We start from the raw sequence: 21723 nt of genomic DNA on the forward strand, positions 1-21723 counted from the left end.
AAGAGAAAGTTTAAAATAGATTGAACTAAATGAAGAGGAAAATACAACTTACCACACTTTGTAATCAATTGAAAATAATGCTTAGAGGGACTTTTTTTTTAGAATAACAGGCAAATATTACAAAAGAATAATGATCTCAAATGAATAACCTAAGCTTCTAGTTTTAAAAATAGAGAAAATAATAAAGAAGAAATGGCATGATAAAGGTGAAGTCAAAGATCAATACAATTGAAATCAGAAAAACAGAATCAAGATCAGGTTAATTAAGTCAAAAAAAAAAAAGAGAGACAAAAATTCCAAATATAAGCCATGAAAAAAAAAAGGTTCATCACAACTGAGCCCAAGGATATTAAATAGGTAATCCAGGAATATTATGAACAATTGCATGGTCTTATAGATTTGAGTAATTTAGATGAAATGAACCAGTTTCTTTGAAGGCATGGAGTTTTTACTCAATGAGAAACAGATAACCTGAGAGCAGTATATTTATTTTTAAAAATTGAATTAGTAGTTTAAAACCCTCAAAAAAGGAAAAAAAAAAACAAAACAAAACATCTGAAACAGATAGTTTTTGTCATGAATCCTATAAAAACCTATGGAATACTTAATACCAATTTGACACAATCTCGACCAGAAAATAGAACAAGAGAGAATACTTCCCAACTCGTCTTATGAAGCCAACATTACTTTGCCCTAATAGCAAAAATAGACATTTCGGGAAAAGAAAATGACATTATCAGTATTTCTCATGAGCACAGATTCTTCACAAAATATTGGCAAATTGAGTGCAACAATATATAAAAAGATACATAACCCAAGGAAGTTTATTCCTGTAATGAAAGACTATTTCCAGTATCAATACATCAATCAATGCAATTCCTTTGAACAGGTTGAATAGGACAACAACCTGATTATATGAATAGATGCAAGAAACGCCTGTGACAAACTTCTACACTCTTTCATGATAAAAACTCTCAAAGCTCCAGGAATGAGGGGGATCTCCTCATCCTAATAAAGGGTGTTTATGAGCAATCTTCAGTAACATCACACTTAAGTGGTAGAGACTGAATGTGCTCCCCTGATAGGGCACGAACAAGGATGTCCTCTGGCCACTCCTACATTGTAAGGGGACTTTTGGCTAGTGCAATAAAATAAGAACAAAGACTAAAGTGTGTAGCAATTGAAAAGGAATAATGTCTTTTTTCAAGGATACATGATTATGTAGAAAATCACAAAATATTTATAAAATATTCCTGGAACTAATAACACCAAGATTGTAAGATACAAGTCAATATATAAAGTCAAATGCTTTTCTGTATGCTAGCAATGAACACTGGAATTTGAATTTTAAAAAAGACCACTTATAACAGTACCAAAATAAATGAAATATGAAGGTATTACTTTAACAAAATATTTGTAGAATCTGTATGCAGGAACTACAAAACATTGATTAATGAAAGTATATCTAAAGAAATTGAGAGATAATCCCTGTTATTGGATAAGAAGACAATATTTTAAAGATGTAGTTTTCATTTTGATCTATAGATAAGGTCAAGACAATCCCAATTACACTCCTAAAGATTTTTTTGGTAGGTATTGAGAACTTCATTCTAGAACATGTAAGGCAAGTAAAGGATCTATTATAGGCAACACAATTCGGGGGTGGGGAACATACTTGGAGGATTCACATTGCTCAATTTCAAGACTTTCTACAAGCTTACTGTAATCAAGGTGGTGTGGTGTTGGTGGGAGATAGCATGTGTTGTAGATTTAATGAAACAGAAGTAGAGCCACGCACTTATAGTCAACTGATTTAGACAAAGGTACAAAGTCAATTTAATGGAGAGTCTTTTTCCACAAACAGAGCTATGACAACTTGAACATATGCAAAAAGTGAAAATAAAACAATAGAATACTATTCAACTATTTTCAAAAAAGTGAAATCTTACTACTAGCTATAACATGGATGGACCTTGAGGGTATTATGCTAAGCGAAATAAGTCAGATGGAGAAATACAAACACCATATGATTTCACTTATTGTTTTAATTCACAATTCCCTATTGACAAATGATGCTGGGCCTCTTCCCATATGCTTATTTGCTGTCAGTACATTTCCTTTGGTGAGGTGTCTCTTCAAATCTTTTGTGCATTTTTAAATTGGATGGTTCGTTTTCTTACTGTTGAATTTGACTTCTTTGTGTATTTATCCTTTATCAGTGTGGGTTTGTCCTTTGATTTTCCTAACAATGTCTTTTATAAAGCAAAAGTTTTAATTTTTAATAAACTTCATGTTATTATAAATAGTGCTGCAATGAATGCGGGGTGCATATTTCTTTTTGAATTAGTGTTTTCATATTGTTAGATAAATGCCCAGAAGTGGAACAACTGGATCATATGGTATATATAGTTGTAATTTTTTGAGGAATATTTCATAGTGGCTGCACCGATTTACATTCTCCCAGCCATGTGCTAGTGCGCCTCTTCTTCACATGCTCCCCAACGCTTGTTCTTTCTGGTCTTTTTGATCTAGGTCATTCTCATCAGAGTGAGAATTGAGGTTTTGATTTGCATTTCCCTAATGATGATGAGCATTTTTTCATGTGATGGTGACCGTCTGTTTGTCTATTCAGATCCTCCGGCCATTTTTTGATTGGGTTGTTCGTTTTTATTTGCTGAGTTCTATTAGTCTTATTTATTTTGGACATTAATCCCTTGTCAGGTGTGTAATTTGCAAATATCTTCCCCTCAGTTGGTTGCCTTCTCATTTTGATGATGGTTTCTTTGGTTGTGTGGAAGTTTTTAGTTTGACATAATCCCATTCGTTAATTTTTGCTTTTTGTTTCCCTTGCTGTTGGAGTCAAATCCCCATATCAAGGAGCTTATCGTATGATTTCACTCATATGTGGAAAATTAAAAAAAGCAAGTATTCACAAGAAAACAAAAACAAACTGTTAGATACAGTGAATAGATTGTTGGTCACCAAAGGAGAAGAGAGTTGGGGGTAAGTGAAATGGGTGAAAGGGGACAATTCTATTATGGTGGCTGGACAGTGGCCTTTTGGTGGTGACCACAATGAAGTGTACACAGACATTCTATTATAATGCTCTACACCTGAAATTAATCTAATGCTATAAACCAATGTTAGTTCAATTTTTTTTGAGGGAAAAGGAACCACAAAAGTGTCCCAGAACAACAGGAACCCGTTATGCACATAAAAGGATGGCTAAAATTTAAAAAAGTACCAATTGTTGGTGAGGATGTAGAACAATAGAAACTGTCAGTCCTTGCCGGTGGGAAGCCATGTTGGTAGACAGCTTGGCAGTTTCTTACAAAGCTGACCATAGTGTTGCTGTACCAATCCACCAGCTATGCTTATAGGTATTTGCCCAGCAGATTTTGAAAATTTGTTGTGCACAAAAACCTGTTCACGAATGTTTATAGCATCTTTATTCACAGTCACCAAATATTGGAAACAACTGAGATAGGCTTCAATGGGTAAATGGATCAAGAAGTGCAGTGTACATCCCTATGATGAATGCTGCTCAGTGATACAAAGTAATGAGCTATGAAGGAAGCTAGTCTGAAAAAGGTAACACTATATGGTTCCAATTCTATGGCATTCTGGAAAAGACAAGTAGAGACAAAAAAAAAAAAAAATGGGCCTCCCTGGTGTCACAGCGGGTTGAGCCCCGCGCTGTGAAGCTGTCCGCAGCCTATAGCACCGGTTCGATTCCTGGCCAGCCAGGGAGATTCCCACATGGCACAGCAGACCTCTCCTGTCTCACCCGCTGCTCCCCTCAGCAGTGTATTTCAGTCAGTCTGCCTGTTCTGTTCCCCGCTCTGTCTCTGGTGAAGCCTCTCATCCCCCACCCCACCGCATCTCTGGCCTGTACCCCAGCTCTTGTATAAAAATAAATAAATCCTAAAAAAAAATGTCAGTAGTTGCCAAAGGTGTAGGGAAGGGTGGCATTGAACTAGGCAATGCCAGAGGGGTTTATTAGGACAGAGGGACAATTCCATGGACACTGTAGTGGTGGCTACACAAAATGTACATATGCCGGCTCATGTAACTTTACAATGTAAGTATCGATCTTCATGTATACACAGTAAATAAAAATCATTTGGGAGACCATAAACCACAACTGGCAAACTGAGGCAAAATAACCTACCTATGTATCACACCTCACTGAAGCGGATGGGGACAAAAGTGCTGGCCTGAGTGACTGCAAACGAGTGGAGGTGTTAAGTCTAAAGACCAAAGTACCTTATGTAAACACTGGCGTCTGGATGGTGAAGTCGCTCCCCGGTCTATAGGCTAACAATTCTAGGGGCTGAAACAAGGAGACAAGTAACTGGAGGATGATGGGGGCCGGAGTCTCCTTGTTGGAGTGGCGGGATACAGACAAGCGAGGGAGACAGGCTCGAGCGAACCTGTGGTCCTGGAGCAGAGTCACAAACAACAGCAGGAACTCGTGCTAGGATTGACATAGAGAGAGCCGCATGCGCGCCGAAGTACAGACATGCAGATGTAAGTCTACGCGTGGCGTGGTGTGCCAACGTACATTTCCTACCTTCTTCCATTCAGACAGGCTGGAAGCCATGATGCCCTCAGAGCAACAAGTGTGCTTAGCACCTAGAACTTGGTTTCTGATTCTTATCCAAAGAAGGAAATCAGGGTCCTTACAGATCTGACAGATTCCAGGGCTGGGGAAGGAAAGGTCAGCCTGGAGCATCTCGTAGTGACAGAAAGTAAGGGCGCGTTCAAAGAGACATGGGGACAGGGGTTGTGAAAATGACACCAGAGCTAATATGAAGGACTCCCAGTGGCCAAAGCTGGAACAAATTGAGCAACAAAATAAATAAGGTAGGATTAGATGATAAGTCAAGGCATAAAATAAATATCCAAGAGCCTATACGACATAAATTAACAATTGAATCAATACTTAAATGAAGGAGAACAAACAAATCTCTGGTACAGAAGTCCAAATAATTTATGTACATAATATTTCCTTGAGAAGGTAGAGCATAACTCCCCGCCCTGTAAGTGTGGGCTGTGCCCACTAAGAAGAGGCGTGACCTGGCTGGTGGCGCTGGTATGGGGACACGCATCTGAAGAGGTATGAATCTGGGCCCCTGAATCGCATACAGTGTTGTAAACCAATGTAACCTCGATGAAAGATACATAAATAAAACCCCTGGGAGAGGGGGTGAGTGAAAAGTCATGGTGAGAGTGAGTACCCTTGATATGTCCGATGAAAACGGAACTTTGCCCCTGTGATGCTGATCTTCCTCCCCCAGGCCCATGACCCCAATCTGATCATGAGACAAATATCAGACAAATCCCATTTGGGGTCTTGCAACAGAGTATCTGATCAGGACTCCATAAAACTGTCAAGGTCCCCAAGGGCAGGGTAAGTCTGAGAAACTCTCAGAGTCAAGGGGAGTGTAAGGAAACACACCAGCCAGGTGGGACCCTCCCTGGAGTCCTGCCACAGAGGACACTGAGTAAAAACTAAGGAAATACGCAGAAAGTGCAGACTACAGTAATAACATCAATACTGGTCCACTAGCTGTGACAAACATCTCATACTAACACTCCATCTCAATTGTAGGGGAAATTAGGTGTGGAATACATGAAAACTCTGTAGCAGTTTTATGATTTTTCTGTAAATTTGAAACTAACCTACAATTTCACTTAAAACCACACACAAAAAAACAGCTAACAGAACTATGTTTCGTATGTTCAGAAGTGGCTTGGAGAAGAGACAGCGAAAGGTACAAATGGTGATTCTCCGAGGAGAGTGACTCCTCAGTGTCTCGTTTGCTCTTGCTGTAGTCTTACTAAAGTGCACCTTCAGATCCCCCTCAGTTACAGATGGGCAGGTGGAGAGAGGGGAAAGGACTTGCCCAAGGTCACACAGCTAACAAGAAGGACAGAATTACTAATGGCCTAGGGGATACACTAGCAGACAGACACAGGGCAGAAACTTGAGATCAAATGCAAGCTTCTTGGTCTCCACATCCCTAATGAAGTGGGGACACAGAAGGGAATAAAGGGGTTTAAGGCTGGAATCACCGGGTGAACAGGACAGCCAGCTCGTGTAAAAATGAGACATGCCAGGGTCTCCTTGGTGGTGCAAGGGTTTAGGACACAACCTAAGAAGCTATCCGTAGCCACTGCAACATGAGTTCGATCCCCGGCCAGCCAGGGAGATACCCACATGGCACAGCAGACCTCTCCTGGCTCGCCTGCTGCTCTCCTCAGCAGTGTACTTCAGTCAATCTGCCTGTTCTGTTCCCCACTCTGTCTCTGGTGAATCCTCTCCCCCCTCCACACCACTGGCCTGTGCCCCAGTACTTGTATGCATAAATAATAAATAAATCTTTTTTAAAAATGAGATGCTGGAGTGTTGTAAGCATCTTTTAGAGCTCAGGTGTGTGTGTGCAGGTGAGGCAGAGTAAGTGGCGCAGGAGCTGATGGGTCTATTTACCTTTTCTCCTCAGTTCAGAAGAGATGGGGAAAGGAATCATTTTAACTGGCTGCTTGACAAAGCCTCCGGTAGATGGTCACTGCTTTTCAGGTGATTTTAGTGTTACTTGGGCAGACAACCTGAGGTCAGTTCTACAGGCCTAAAATTATAAATATATACAGGCAAGTAAGCCAGTGTTTTCTGTAATTACACAGGAAATGAAAGAGAAAGGGATTATTTTTTTTCGGGCTGAATTATGTGGTCCGACTGCCCAAATGGATAAGGCATTGCCAATCCCTCAGACTTGGCAGCCTGGGCTCATCCAGGTGAGCTCTCGCGCCTGTGTTGACCCCACACTGAACCTAACTGAGAATTACTGCTCCCCCCCCCCACACACACACACTAGCCAATTTGTATTGTGAAATATTTTATCACTGAAACACCTTTTTGGAAGGCAAATATATTACTTCCCTATGCTGAAAAATGAAATTGATCTCCTGTTCAACATCAGCCACCTACATTTGTTTTAACTGCCATGGAATCATGATTCAGTGAAAGCCCAGTAATTCAACTTAAAAGGTGATTATGGCGTCTCAGCTGAGTGCTGCATTCCCTCCACTCTGGACAATCACACTGCTATTTAGTGGGCACTTAAATGGAAAAGGGTGTTTATCAAGTGAAGGCAAAAGCCTGTTATGTGCTAATTTTGGCAAAAGAAAATGTGGTTTTTATGTTAAATATACACACTTGATCAATCTCTGAAGAACAGACAGCTTGAGATATTGAGTTTTAGGGAAACTGAAGCGTCTCTGTACACAGAAACAATCATTGCTGGAAGGAAGATCTAGTAAGTAGCCAGGTTGTTTCATGGACCCCAAACACCGAAGGAGCTGAGCCTCGAGGCCTTGGCCAACGACCTTCTCAGTGACCACAACAATGGTCAAAAGAGTTTCTTGAGTTGAGTGACTCCTGTTTTCAGATCCTTTGGAAGTGAGAGGGCTCTCCTACATCAGCACAAGTAAATTAAACAACGAAACAAAAACAAATGTGATGGAATTCTTTGAAAGCAGAATAATGGCCTACAAAGATTGCTGTGTACTATAACCAGGGCCTGCGAATATGTTGCCTTACACGGCTCAAGAGATGTTGCAAATATGATTAAAGGTAAAGACCTTGAGCGGGAGAGATTATTCTGGATTAACCAGCTGGATCCAATATAATCATGTGAATCCTTAGAAGCTGGAAACCTTTCCTGCCTTCAGTCAGAAAGAGAGGTCATGCGTATAGATGCCAAGCAGGCACATGAAAAAGTGCTCATCATCATTTATCAGAACACGCACATCATAGCCACGACCAGATGCCACCTCGCTCCTGTGGAATGGCCTGTGGCGAAAGGAAGAGAAACAATTTGTGGCCAGGGTGTGGGGGAAAGCCCTGGTACTCTGTTAGTGGGAAGGTGGAAGGGTCCAGCCCCTGTGGAAAGTAGTACAGAGGTTCTTAAAATGTAAAAAAAAAAAAAAAAAAAAAAAAACAACAGATGTACTATATCCCAGCAGGTCAGCTCCTAGGTTGCAGTGCAAAAGCGCCAATTCAAAGGCTGAAAGGCTGTGTGGACGCCTGTGTTCACTGCAGGGGTGTCTGTCACAGCCAAGCCGTGGAATCCACCAACATGCCCCAGTCCAGATGAACAGATAAGAAGCTGTGGCGTGTATATGCGATGCAATGCTACTCGGCTGTGAGAAAATGAATTTGTGCCCTTTGTGACAACATGAATGGAACTGAAGGGGTCAGTGCTAAGAGAAGTGACTCAGAAGGAGAAAGACACATCACACATATCACACGGTTTCACTGATGTGTAGGGTATAAAGAAACAAAACAAAGTGTCCTTCAAAACCACCTCAATAGTATACCCTAGAAATTCCTCTGTAGAATTAAGGCTGGGGGAGGAAGGGCAGGGTGGAGAGCAAAGTGGAGAGCTACAGTGGACAATGGTGGGCAGTTCTGGTGACTTGGTGGTAGGGTTGGTGGGGTAACATATGTCCAAAGATGTGACCTGTACCCCTGAATCACATGGTGTTGTCAACTAATGTGACCTCAATTAAAAAAATGATGTTGGGGTGCAAGAAGGGTCAGAGAGATGCTAGGCTGGCTTTGACAACAGAGGAATGGTCCTTGAGCCGAGGAACATAGTCTCCGGACTAACACCTGATCTTACCCCAATGAGACCAGGTTCACCTTCTGGTCTCCAGAACTGCAGGATGGGAAGTTTGTGTTGTTTTAAGCCTCTAAGCTTGTGGTAAATCATTACAAAACCAATACAGACTCAGGGACTGATCAACAAGTACCTGTCCCGAAGGTTATTTTCTCAATTGGAGGAAACAATGGTGGCGTAAAATAGTCCGTGTCTCTCAAGGCAGTAGAAACAGATTCCAGAATGAGGACAGTGGAGTTAGTTCACTGTAGACACCACCGTGGCGCTGTGGTTGGGGGAGTGCCAAAGCTGCCGCCAAGCAGGCCCACGTGCAGTTGCTGCTTTGGCATCAGGCAGTCAGGACCGCAGGACCTCTAGGCCTTCCTGGCCCCCGCCTGCAGTCTCTGACTTAGATACTTGAGTGAGAGAGAAAATTGACAGAAGAGGAGAGGGAGGAACCTGTGGCAGAACTGGGAGAATGAGTGTGCTGTTGCCAGATGTTTTTTTGTTAAATTCAAAATATTTGCGTTTGAAACCCCCTTTAAATATAATTTTTAGAGTTCTGATGTCTTCATCTTGAAGAACAGTCTCATTACACACAGCAGTTATTCTCTTAGAATGTCTTCTAATGCCTTAGTTACAAATTGCTGGCCAAAGCGGTTGATGCAGACATACCAAACCCACCTGCACACGCACACGGGCACACACACACATGCACACACACTACATGCCAGGTGGGGAAAAAGTGATCTTTGGCTTCATTACAAATATAAGATGGTACCTTGAGTGTAGGGTTCATAGACTGTCATTTTCTCCAATTTTACCCAAATGAGGTTTTCTTTCTTTTGAAATAAAAAATGTTAGAAACTCCTCCCTAAGATGTCTGCGTGTGGCACAGAGCATCCTCGCCGCACAAGCAGCAAGAGTGCAAACGCTGATCAATAATGGAACACAGCCCTGCCCCGGGGAGCCGCGCGCCTGGAGAGGAAGCGGTGAGTGCGCGCGCCTCCACGGGCAGGCCCAACTTTATATTTATTTTATGATGATTCAACGCCATGTGTAATTCTTTGTATTGTCACTTCCAATTATTTTTGGACAAAAACGCCAGGGAAATGAGTTACTCATTTCAAAAAGCGCATTCATATTTGATAAACAGCTTACAGATTAGAGAGAAGATGTTTGCTGAAACCAGGATTCAAAGCTCTTTCCTGGGGATCAGACTAACGCGCTAGATGAAGGATGACAAATCCTCATCGCCCAGATCGTCAGAAGCTAATAGTCCGGGGCTGGACGAGTGGCCGCACAGATGCTTCCACGGAAATAGCAACGAGCAAGGCTTTGAGTGGGGGTCCGGCAGATGCACTGGCGGCTGGGGTTGTGCAGCCACCCCTGACTTCATTTCCAATAGCTCAGGGGGCAGGCCGGGGGGAGGGACCTTTTCTGGTGTGCAGGTCAAGTGCCGGCTTCCGCCTGGATGGTCCACACTCCATAAACTGGGTGGCAACTGGACTGCATGCGCCCGCGTTCCTGCGCCCCAACTTCCAATTCATGGCACAGCGCAGATGTGGGAAGGAACAGAATGATGTGCTTGCATCTTGGACTCTGGCTTCTGCTAAGAAGAAATCAAAAGTCTTTTGTTGCCTGTGTGTTTGTGTTTGCTGAGCTATTGGACAGTCCATTCGAGCTGCTACAACGAAACACCACAGACTGACTGGCATGGAAACAAATTTCTTTCTCATAGCTCTGGTGACCAGAACTCCAAGGTCAGGTCCAGCACGGCCATATTCTGCTGAAGGTCTGTAGAAGCAGTGAGAGACTTATGTGGGTCTCTCCTACTTGAACACTAACCTCACGGTGCCACCTCCCAAGGGCACCGCCTCCGAATACCATCACGTAGGGGTTAGGATTTCAGCATATAAATTTGGGAGGACACAAGCGTTCAGACCCTAGCACAGATCACTTCACATAAATCTTTGGCTGAAAAAAATTAATGTGCTTCATTCATTCATCCACTCACCTAGCCCCCTCACGATTTCTCTCTGTTAAATTATATGCTCGCAGGTATGTCAGGTGCCAGGCTTCAAATCTTTTCCATAACACATTTCAAAATCAGTGCTTCTCCTGAATTTCTCGTCCCTTGCTCTTGGCTGTCCTCCGTTCACAGAGGGCGATGAGTTGGCACAGGGAAGATGACTTCACACCAGCATCTCCTGCATCAGGTTTCTCGGCCCTTGGAGGGACTCATTCCCACTAAGTCTAGGGGTGGTCACCGGAAGATGTGACCTCTCTGAGAATCTACTTCCTAGGGTTGTTTCTGAGCATTAAATAAGTAAAACATGGAAAGCGCTTAGAACTATGCCTGGCATGGGACAAAACTTCAGGAATACAAGACCCTGTTTCAGATAATTGGAGATAATGAAGACCCGATCTGTTCCGGGCAAAGTCTGGGCCTCTGGTAGCGTGTTGTTCCTGGGCCCTCAAACAACTTTGTAACTGGTGCGGGGAAACACTAACAGTCCTTTGTTGGAGGGTGATACCCTAGCAAGTGAGGAAGGCATCCTCTCTTTGTGGTCAGGCCACCCGAGGCTAATCAAGAAAGACCTGCAGTGGTTCTAGGAGAGAGACCTCGGTTTTCAAGTCTTTTTACTGTGGGCGCCAGGCAAAGCAACTTGGCAAGTGCTCTAGGGTGGTGCGGAGCCATTCTGACGTCACAGAAACCCCTGGACTGAGCCATGGGCCAGAGACAGGGTCTGCCATCTCTTTTCAGCCAAATGTATTGCGGCCCGCTGAGAACAGACTAGTGTGTTAATGGGCTAGCAGGAGGCCTGACTGGGGATACTGAAACCTAGCGCTACAGTCCCCAAGGGGCACTTGTTGACCGACTGAGCCCTGTCCACGTGTTGCAAGGACTGAAGACGCTCACCTTCTTGGCTTCCAGGAAATCTAAGCTCAAAATGACTCAGGCAGATCATTGAACTGTCCCTTTTTTGATCACTCAATTAAAGTGGCAACAATAGCATCCAAAGCAATCACGTAGTGAGGACGCAATGAATGCCAGGGGCCGTGCTGAGGGCTGGCCACGCATCCTCCCCTCGCAACTCCGAGTCAGGTGCTGCTGCTCTTCTCTTTTACAGACGAGTGAATGGAAACTGCAAGGAAAACTCGCTCTCTAAGGTCACACTGCCAATAAGTGGAAGGGGAAGGGCTGGAATTTGGATTCGGGACTGGGGGATTCCAGAAACCAGGCTCGCACACACTGCGCGCTCCCGTCTTCCCCCAGGGTCTGCACACTCGCTGAGAACAGCAGTTCTAACGGAGGGCCTCGTTAGACCCCGCCTCAGTGAGGAGCTAGTGGCTGACAGCCTAGTCTAATGGAAGGCTTGCATGGGACTTGGCTCTGCTGAAATCTCTGTAGGCCCCATTTATCCCAAGGCCCCTTGACTGGCCACTGAGGGGGTGTGGGGGGATCAGGGATCGCTGAAACCAAGCACCAGGGGATCCTCCACTTCATTCCATGGGGCGATTCTTTGCCTCTCAAGGGCTTTTCTTGTTTCCCATGCAGCACAGATTGTCGATCCCTCTTTCAACAGTTCCCTCACAAGGCTCTGATGATCTTTCTCTCTCGCAGAATAAATACCCTTTCGGTTATCGACCAGCTCAATCATTACGCCCTGGCTCTGTTTTCCCAATTAAGTAGTTGGCATATTATGTTTCTAATAACGTGCTAATGTAGGGGAAAGGCTTTTAGAAACAGCCACGCTGTGGACATCAGCTCAAAATTCTGTCTTTACATTGGGCTAGGATCACAGCATAACGGCCATGGTTTACGTGTTTGCTCTCTAACATGTGCAGTGAGAAACAACATAAAATTTGTCATCTTAACCATTTCAAGTTTGGTGGTAAGTACATTCACTTACTACCCCTCTTCAGAACTTTTTTCATCTTGTGAAGCTGAAACTTTACTCCCATTACACTAAATCTCCCCTCTCCGGGGTCCGGCCAGTCACCATTCTGCTTCCTGGCTCCATGAATTTGACTCTGGGTGCCCCAGATAAGTGCAGCCACACGCTATGTGCCTCGTTGTGACTGGCTTGTTTCACTTAGCACAATGTTCGCAAGCTTCATCTCCATCGTGCTTTTTTAAGGTTGAATAATAGTCCACAGTTGTATCACCACATCTTGTCTCTCCCTCCGTCTGTTGAGGGACAGCTGAGTTACTCTCACCTCTGACGGTTGTAAATGATGCTGCTACGAGCATGGATGTGCCTATCTCTCTTCGAGATCTTGTTTTCAATTCTTTGGCTATGTACCCAGAAATGGATCACGAGGTAATGCTGTTTAATTCCTTGAGGAACTACCACGCTGTTTTCTATGCCAGTTTACATTCTCCCCAGCACTGGACAAGGTTCCCGTTTATCCCCACCCTCGTTAACACTTATTTTCTCTTGTAGTAGCCATCGTAACACATGTGAGAATATAGACATATTTTTCAATATTGTCTTTGCTTTGCAATAGTTTCTTATGTACGTGCATATCAAATGTGGCTCGCCAAACAGAATTCTACCAGAGTGAAGCGAAACCAGCTCCTCTCTGTGAGCACGAAGACAGTGTGCGCTGGAAGACTTGCTGCACTTGCTTTGGAAGAAGACTTCATGCTTGATGCTTGTTTTAAGCTTCACACGTAATGCTAAAGTCTCTTCCTCTTTGATGCTTTCTGTAAACCCTCTAAGAGGAAGCAGTGACTGTCCCTTCTGTGCCCCTCGCAGGCATATTGTTGCTTTTGTCTGTGCGCCTATCTCTCTTCCCTGTAGACTGAGACACCTTGAGGCAGTTCCCTTACCCATCCGCTCAGCAGGTGGCCATTTTTCTAGCACCTAAGTGATCTGAGCACCATGGTCTCTCATTCACATGAAGAGGTGCTTAGCCTGGGGCTATTTATGGGCAGATTTCACTGAATATGTGGGCTCTGGAGTCAAACTCCCTGGGCTCAAAGGTCACTTCTTCTATAATTTCCTTTGTGATGTTGGGCAAGTTACTTTCCCTCTCTGGGACTCAGTTTTCTCATCTCTTAAGTGTTTTTAACTTTAAAAATATGGGCAGTTTTTCTTTTCTTTTTTTTAAAAGATTTATTTATTTATGCAACAAGAACTGAGTACAGGCCAGAGGTGTCTGGGGTGGGGGCGAGGGGGTGAGAGGTTTCACCAGAGACAGGGTGGGGAACAGAACAGGTGGATTGACCGAAATACACTGCTGAGGGGAGCAGCGGGCGAGTCAGGAGAGGTCTGCTGTGCCCTGTGTGTCACCTCCCTGGCCGGGGATCGAACTTGTGCTGCAGTGACTGTGGATAGCTTCATAGGCAGTGTCTTAACCCCTTGCGCCACCAGGGATGCCCTAAAGTATCTTTTTTTCCGGCTGATGCTGTTACTCTCCAGATGAACTCATTTGACTAGTGATTTGGGGGGAGAGGCATAGAGAGTCTCCATTTGCATAAAATACCTACACGTTTCTCTGCACCCCACAATAGAACAGCTGCATTTCTTGAGACCTTTTATGCCAAGCGTATAGGATATTACGTGGATCTGCTTGGTGAATTCTCAGGACAACCCCATATGGGAGGGGAGTACTACTATTATCCTCATTTAGCAAAAGAGGAAACTGAGGGACAAAGAGCTTTAGTAACTGGCCCTGGCTTTATACAATGGCTAAGGGGCATTGCACACAGTGATGTGTGCAATAATAACAGGTAGTGGATCATATAGTGGTCATGGACATTTTCACTAAAAGTTTTCAAGTTAGATGAAAATGAAGGGCCCCTTAACAGACTGCATCTGAATCCTCATTTTCCTGGTGGAGAAACTGAGGCCCAGAAAGAAGAATGACTGGGGCAAGGTGTCCCCAGGGGTAAGTGCCAGAGCCAGGCCATGGGACCAGGGATCCTGCCTCCCCGAGGGCGTGGGGAGCTTCCCACCACACCAAGTGCCTCATGTGCAAGGACAGGGTGCAACAGGAGGTACTTTCAAGTCACTTTAGCTCTCTTCTCTTGTGTGTGGGGTAAGGCCGTCTGAGGTGGGATTAGTAAACACTCAGAGCTTCTCAGCCAGAACTCATCCAGAAAAGCTCTGTTAGGAAATTCTTGCAAATGAGAGGGACCCAGACATTTGGTTCTCTTCTCTGTGACTAAGGGCAATGGCGACCATTAATCAGGTCTTCCCAGGAAGATTTAGTACCACATTCATTTTCAAAAGGCCTTTCATTTGTTAAATCTCCTGAATTTCAGGATTTTTTCCCTCAGGGCCCAGACCTATCAGTTCTGTGGTATGAATGGAATGCCCTGTTAGGCCGGACCCCCTTAGGGAAAGCCCCTTCTGTGTCTTCCCAGACAATGCTGACCTTGTGTGGGCTCAGGAGAAAGAAGAACAGGCCTCTGCAGAAGGGCGGCGAGGCTTCTGGGACCAGCAGGCAATCGGCAGTGACAGAGATGAAGAAGGCAAGAGCAGTTTACCCTTCACAAATATGGATAATTACACGGAACGCAAAGCTAGAGAGAGATTAAGAAAGTTCAGCGAGAGTCTGGGGAGCTTTCCGAACTTTTGAGGATTTATCCAAAATGAACCTTTACCCTTTTGGAGTTCCTCCTCAGCTAATAAAAAGAAATCAATTACAGTTATAATCCTGAAGAGCCCTTCAAGAAGGAAGCCATCAGAGAGGACAGATCTTGAGACGTGTCTGTCCCTGGGAAAGTGGAGCTGCACACCGGAAGCGCTCCTCTGTAGGGGATTCCTCTCTGGCTGGCGGCTGTTGTCCCACTCTCGAGGCAGGCAAACACTGCGCTTTCAGGCCGCAGACATTTCTCTCATTTTACAAGGGAAGGAAAAGCAATGCCACCGCATGCTTCCAGGAACAGCAGTGAGTTGGATTCCAACCTCTGGGTTGGCCACAGAGTTTGGCTGCTCCTCGGCTCTGGACCCCTTTCCTAGGCCAAGATGGTGTCAGGCAGAGCAGCTCCAGTAGCAAAGGTCTGGGTTCCATCAGAACCATCCCTTTCTGGTTGTAACATGTAACTTCTAGAAGTCCCGGTTGTGTATCAAAAGGAGATTCGTCTACTACTAATGTTATAGGACAGGGAGAGGGGCAGCGGACCACCCTGTTACACTAATAGTGCCTGCGCTTAGGCCCCTGCCAGGGACAGAGGGTCCCTATGGGAGGAAGCATAGAGGGGTGTCTGGGGGTGCCCAAGAGTACCAGGGTCAGGGGAGCAGGTAACTGTGACCCCATCTCTGGAGTAGGGCAGGAAGTAAGCTGAGGCACCCCCAGCCGTACTGTCCTGCAGACTTCACTTAGAACACGTGGAGTCAAAGATAAAATTATTAAGCATTTCAACAGCATACCCTCAGAGTACTGACTCTGCTTGCACCCAAGATACTGGTCCTGACTGAGCACCTGCTTGGTTCCAGGCTGTGTGCCAGCTGGTGAAGAGAGTGCAGGCCGGAAGCTGAGCCTCCTACTGCCCAGAGTGAGGCAGCACAGCCCACTGCTCTGGTGTGGAGGTTTTAGGGGCCCAGGAGTGGATCTGCCATGGAATGGGGACAGAGAGGTGGGCACCAGGCCCCCGCCCTGCCCTCCCCCATCCATCAGTCTGTATTCCCAGTCAAACAACTGCCCTGCTGCTGCCGCCCCCACCCCCAACCTGGCTATTCCAGTCTTCTCACATTTCCTCAGACCCTTTTCCACAGGCATACACCACAAAGAATCCGTGAGTGAATGTTGGTTGGATGTAACCTCTTCTCTTTTATGTCACTTCTATGAGAAATAATACAATTTTATACTGTGGGTTACCAAACCGTACAAGAGAATATTATTCTCCCTCTGGGACTGGCTCTGGAGCCCCTCAACAGGCCTCCGCCTTGGTTCCCCACTAGAAAGACAGGCAAGACAGATGCTCACAAAAGGCATACTGCGGAGCTTAGCTAGCTAATGTGGCTAAAGCTCTTTGAAGATAAAATGTGCTACATTAATTCTACATTCCATTATTACTAATAAATGCTCAACCTTCGTGCATCAGAATATCCAGAAAGGGACATTTGATTCATGATGAGTCCAGAATGATTTAAAATGTTGACCCTAGCTCTAAGCATAGCCAGAGTTGTACGTGCATCATAGAATGCAATAATTGCTATGGAAACTGCTCATTGATATTAATTAGAGAAGTAAATAGAGTTCCGTAATGTATATTCCAGACTAATGCTGAGAGCATAAGTAAGATCTCCCCATTGAAAGGTTTAATTGATGCACTTGCCTGGTAGGAAAATCTGCTTTTTTTTTCCATAGGTATATTTAGCCCATTTGGAGCAATTTTCTTTTATTCTCCCTCTCCCTTCTGCCTGGCACTGCCTCTGGGATTTCTAGGCAATTAGCCATTTGTGTGGAGGAAAAGAAGCCCTTTCACATGCAGCGATCCTGAGATGCTTTTCTCTTTGTGAGTAGTGAGGACTTTTCATGAGTAAATAATAAGACCAGATCCATCCAAAGCCCTGGTCACGGAGCCAATCGTCTAAGCATGCAGTGTTCAGGGTTAAGGTGAAGGCATCAGGCAATTTTAAGCCTCTCCATGAAAGATATTGGGGGGAGGCCTATTCTCTGCTCCAGTTCACTTGGTTCTCAAATTTGTCAGGAAAATGAGAACCCCTAATGGCAACAGAATATCACCGGACACATCTTTCCAGGGGACATCTGAGTGGCTGGGAGGAGAAGACACTCTGTGCTGCAGCGACAGATGACCCCCAGGCCCCAGGGGTGGGCTGTGAAAAACTCTTGCTGGGTCCTACATGGGTCAGTGGTGGTCTAAGTCCAAAAATACATTCCCTGGCATGAGCATTTGAGAGGCCCTACTTCTGGCCTCCTTCATTTGCACCCCTGATTCTTTCTCTGCCCTTCCCACAGACCTCTCCCACCCAGAAAACATTGATGACTCCTGTTTGCCTCTTGATGGCGCTGGGGGGAAGGGCATAGTGAAATGTCTATAAGAAAGCCCACTTTTCTCGGTTGACATCTGCCACCTATTATGAGGTCATTCCAGCATGATTTGATGTCAGTGGCCTCCAACTCTTTCTTTGACTTCGCTGCCCACAAACCCTTCTGGGAAGGGCATGTGGAAGGCAGCAACTTTGCCCCGCAGCACGTGGGAGTCATGTGGCTTCCTTTGGTTTCTTTCCCAGGTAAGCTGTGATGGAAATTGCTGTCTGATGTCTTTTAAAGTGCTGGATCAAATTCGTGATGTTCCTTGGTCACAACAAAGTCATCCCTTGATGGCATCTCTTTAGCTTCCTTTACACCCTGATGTGACAGATTTCACTGCTTCATGTCATTTTGATTGCTTCCTGCATCCTATTCGTTCCTTCTTAGATAACTTTTCTCCAAGCTGCTGAAGTACATCTTTTAGCAGTCGTGAATAAGCTCTTTTTTTGTTTGTATGAGAGAACATATTTTATTTTCAGTCTTGTATTATTGTATTACTGTCACGTGGAATAATTGCGTGTAGCTCTGCCACCAACTCAATGCACAGTTCAAGTCATCTGTTTAATTTGATTTTCAGTGTGTCTTGATACAGAATTCAAGGTATCTTGAATAATTTTTCTCACTCCAGAACTTTGATCTTTATACAATATTTATTTACTTTTCATCGACTTTTGAACAAAAGTGTCTTTTATTAGGCCATATTTAGCATGGAATAAAATTCTGGACTGGTGACTTTGGTAACTATGTACCTTCAATATTTTGAAGACTGTCCCATTATCTTTTAGAATTCATTATTGCTGATAAAAGATCAGCGAGCTTCTGAACAACTATACCAATTTTTTATTATCAATACACTTTCAGAGAACAATTTAAGGTTCTTTTCCTTTCTGTTTGCTCGCTCTGGGTTTTTGGTTTAGTTCGGTTGTTCTTTTGTTGTTTGGTTGGCTTTCTTGTTGTCCTAGGGGATATCCCACTGGTGATGAGCAGTCAAATTACTCCTACTTGGAATAATTGCTCTGTGTGTTGCTCTGCCACCAACTCAATGCACAGTTCATTTCATTTCAATTATTTAATTTCATTTTCGGTTTGTAGGAATGACTTTTGTTTTCATTGTCACTTAATTTGCATGATAATTATGCAAAATGTTTAATTATTTCAAAGTCTGATATACAATCCAAATATATACAAAGAGGTATAGCTGTTATCCCTTTACCCTTATTCGGTGTCCTCTATTTCTCTTTAAGTGGCTTTTAAAAAATGTTATGAATATTCTTTTTTTTCAGGTGAGTACAGCAAAGACACAGATGTGTGTGTGTGTTCATATTGTCCCCCTTGTTCGATAAATGAGAATGCGTAACCTTTTTTCCCTACCTTGATTTTTTTCACTAGCAGTATATCCTGGAGATTCTAGATGTCTTTTGCCTGTTATAAATTAATACATGCAGAAACATGCACAAACCCTAAGGGCATTTTGAAGCATTTTCACAAAGTGAAGACATCCATGTGAGCACCATATAGATCAAGAAATCCAGTATTAGTGGATCCAGGAGCCCTTTTCTTGACCCCCTCCCTAACCCTCTCCCATGCTCCTCATCTTCAAAGGAAACTCTGATTTTCAACTTCTACTGCCCTAGATTAACTAGGGGGGGTTGTTGAAGTTTATATACATCAAAGCACACAGTATGTGCTGATTTGTGTCTGTGTCCTTAAGTTCACCACTGTGTGTGAGATGCATCCATGCTGCTGCATGTAGGAGCAGACCATTCACTTTTACTACTGGATAGTAGTCTGTTATACAGGTGCAACCTAATTAATTGATAGAGCCAGCAGTGGACATTTGCGCTTTTTTAGTTTGAGGCAAAATGCTGTGGACATTTTGGTGCATGTTTTTCGGTGCACTCTATGTACCTCTGTCTTGGCTTCTCCTAAGCATGTAATTGTTGGATCATAATGTGTGCATATGTTGAGCTTTCGTCGATATAAGCACGTTTCCAATATAGCTGTACCAACTTAGACTCCTCCCGCTAGTGCGTGAGGGTTCTGGTTGTTTCACGTGCCCACCAACCTGTGATATTATAGTCTAGATGCTTTTGTGTTTTTTTTAAAACTAGTTTGACCAATCTGCGGTAATATCTTCCTATGATTATACCTTGAAATCCCGTGGTGACTGACGAGATTGAGCTTCTTTTGAAGCTCAGAGTGGCTTCTTTTGTGGACTCTGCTCAAGTCCCTATCCTATGTTTCCAGAAATGTCTCTTTCTTATTGAATTGCAGAGATTCTTTAAATAGTCTAGATACAAGTTCTTTATTGCTTATATTTATCCCAAATATATTTTCTACTTTGTTTCCTGATTTTCCCATTTTTTAATTATGTCTTTGGATGAACAGAAGTTCTTCATTTTAATGTAGTCCAAATTGCAATCTTTCCCTGTAGGGCTAGTGGCTTTTTTCTCTTGTTAAAATGTCTTATGATGCCTGCTCCAAGGTCATGAAGATATTATCTTATGTTACTGTGCTATTTTCTTTTCTAAAAGCATTTTAAAATATATTTAAATCACTAATCGATGTGAAAAAGATTTGGTGTACGTTCATTTTTTTTTTTTTTTTAGTTCTGGAAAATTCTCAGCCATGAACTCTTAGAACATTCATTTTCTGCCATTTCTAAACTTCTGTAATCTTTTTTAAAAAATTTATTTATTTATGTATACAAGAGCTGGGGTACAGGCCAAAGTTGCAGGGGGATGAGAAGATTCACCAGAGACAGAGTGGGGAGCAGAACAGGCAGATCTACTGAAATGCATTGCTGAGGGGAGCAGCGGGGAGAGAAGAAAGGTCTGCTGAGTCATGTGGGTGGCTCCCTGGCCGGGGATGGAACTCATGCTGCAGTGGCTGCCAATAGCTTCGTAGTGCTAAGACTTAACCCCTTGTGACACCAGGGAGGTCCAACTTCTGTAATCTTGAGACATATATGTTGGCATTTCTAAATCTAAAAAAAAAAAAAACCTAAATTAAAAAAAAAATCTAAATATTTTTTTAAAAGTAGAGACTTACACTTTTAAAAATATGCTATGTAATATCTCTACCGTACTGGACTGGTTTTTAGACGAGTCCCTCTCTGTGATCCCCCAGTGTACTAATTTGATTCTTGACTCTTTGGTTCTTGACTCTTTCCTGTCCATAGAGTTTTATCCAATCTCTCTGTCTTTGTTCCTCTCTGTCTTTTTCACTCTGTGTGTCATTTCCAGTATTTCTCATTGTTTTATTTCTCCGCATCATAATTTATCCTCTCCTTTCTCCCTTTGAGGTCCACAAGCATACTCTTTCGAAGGCCCCTGTCTAATGACTTTGCGCTTGCTTTCATCCTCTCCCACACATCCAGTCCAGCATAGGGCTCCCGACCCCTCCGTGATACTGCGACGGTAATGGACCCGGTCATAGGCCATCAGTGGCTTGGCCCGGGGGCTAAATGAGCGGTCTAGTCTGCTTCCTCCCGTGTGCCTGGACGCTCAGTGCCGCTTCATGGAAGAGGCAGCTCCAAGAGCAGTGAGTCACAGCTGGTTTTCGCCCTCTTTGCTCAGTGGGGGAGCCTGATTCCAGCCCATCATTTCAAGCTCCTTTTCCATATTGCATGGTGTATTCCTATGTCCCATTACCCATCAGAGATGGGCCCCTAGACTCTGGTGGCAGGTTTCCAAGCCAGTGCTGGGCACACTCTCCTGAACACCTCCTCCCTACTTGCTACTTTGTTTTCCATGACCATCAGAAGTCCAAAGATATTTTGTTTTGAAGTATGGCTACCTTTTCTTTTTCCTTTTCTCTCTACATTTTCTCTCAGCTTGGTGTGTATGTGTGTGGAATGGGCAGGAGAGGGGGGGCAGGAGAAAGGGTGATGTGGCTCCAAGTATGAACGTACAACGCCATCTTGATTAGAAGGCTCCAAAGTCTTCTTTCCAAAAATATGCATGCATTCTTATTTTTTGTAGAACATTGAAACAGTATTGTTTGCCCTTTTTTTTTTTTGAAATCATCTTCTCTAGCTTGAACT

This window comes from Talpa occidentalis, unplaced genomic scaffold, assembly GCF_014898055.3.
Source record: "Talpa occidentalis isolate TD23 unplaced genomic scaffold, MPIMG_talOcc4v2.1 talOcc4.15, whole genome shotgun sequence".
NCBI lineage: Eukaryota > Metazoa > Chordata > Mammalia > Eulipotyphla > Talpidae > Talpa > Talpa occidentalis.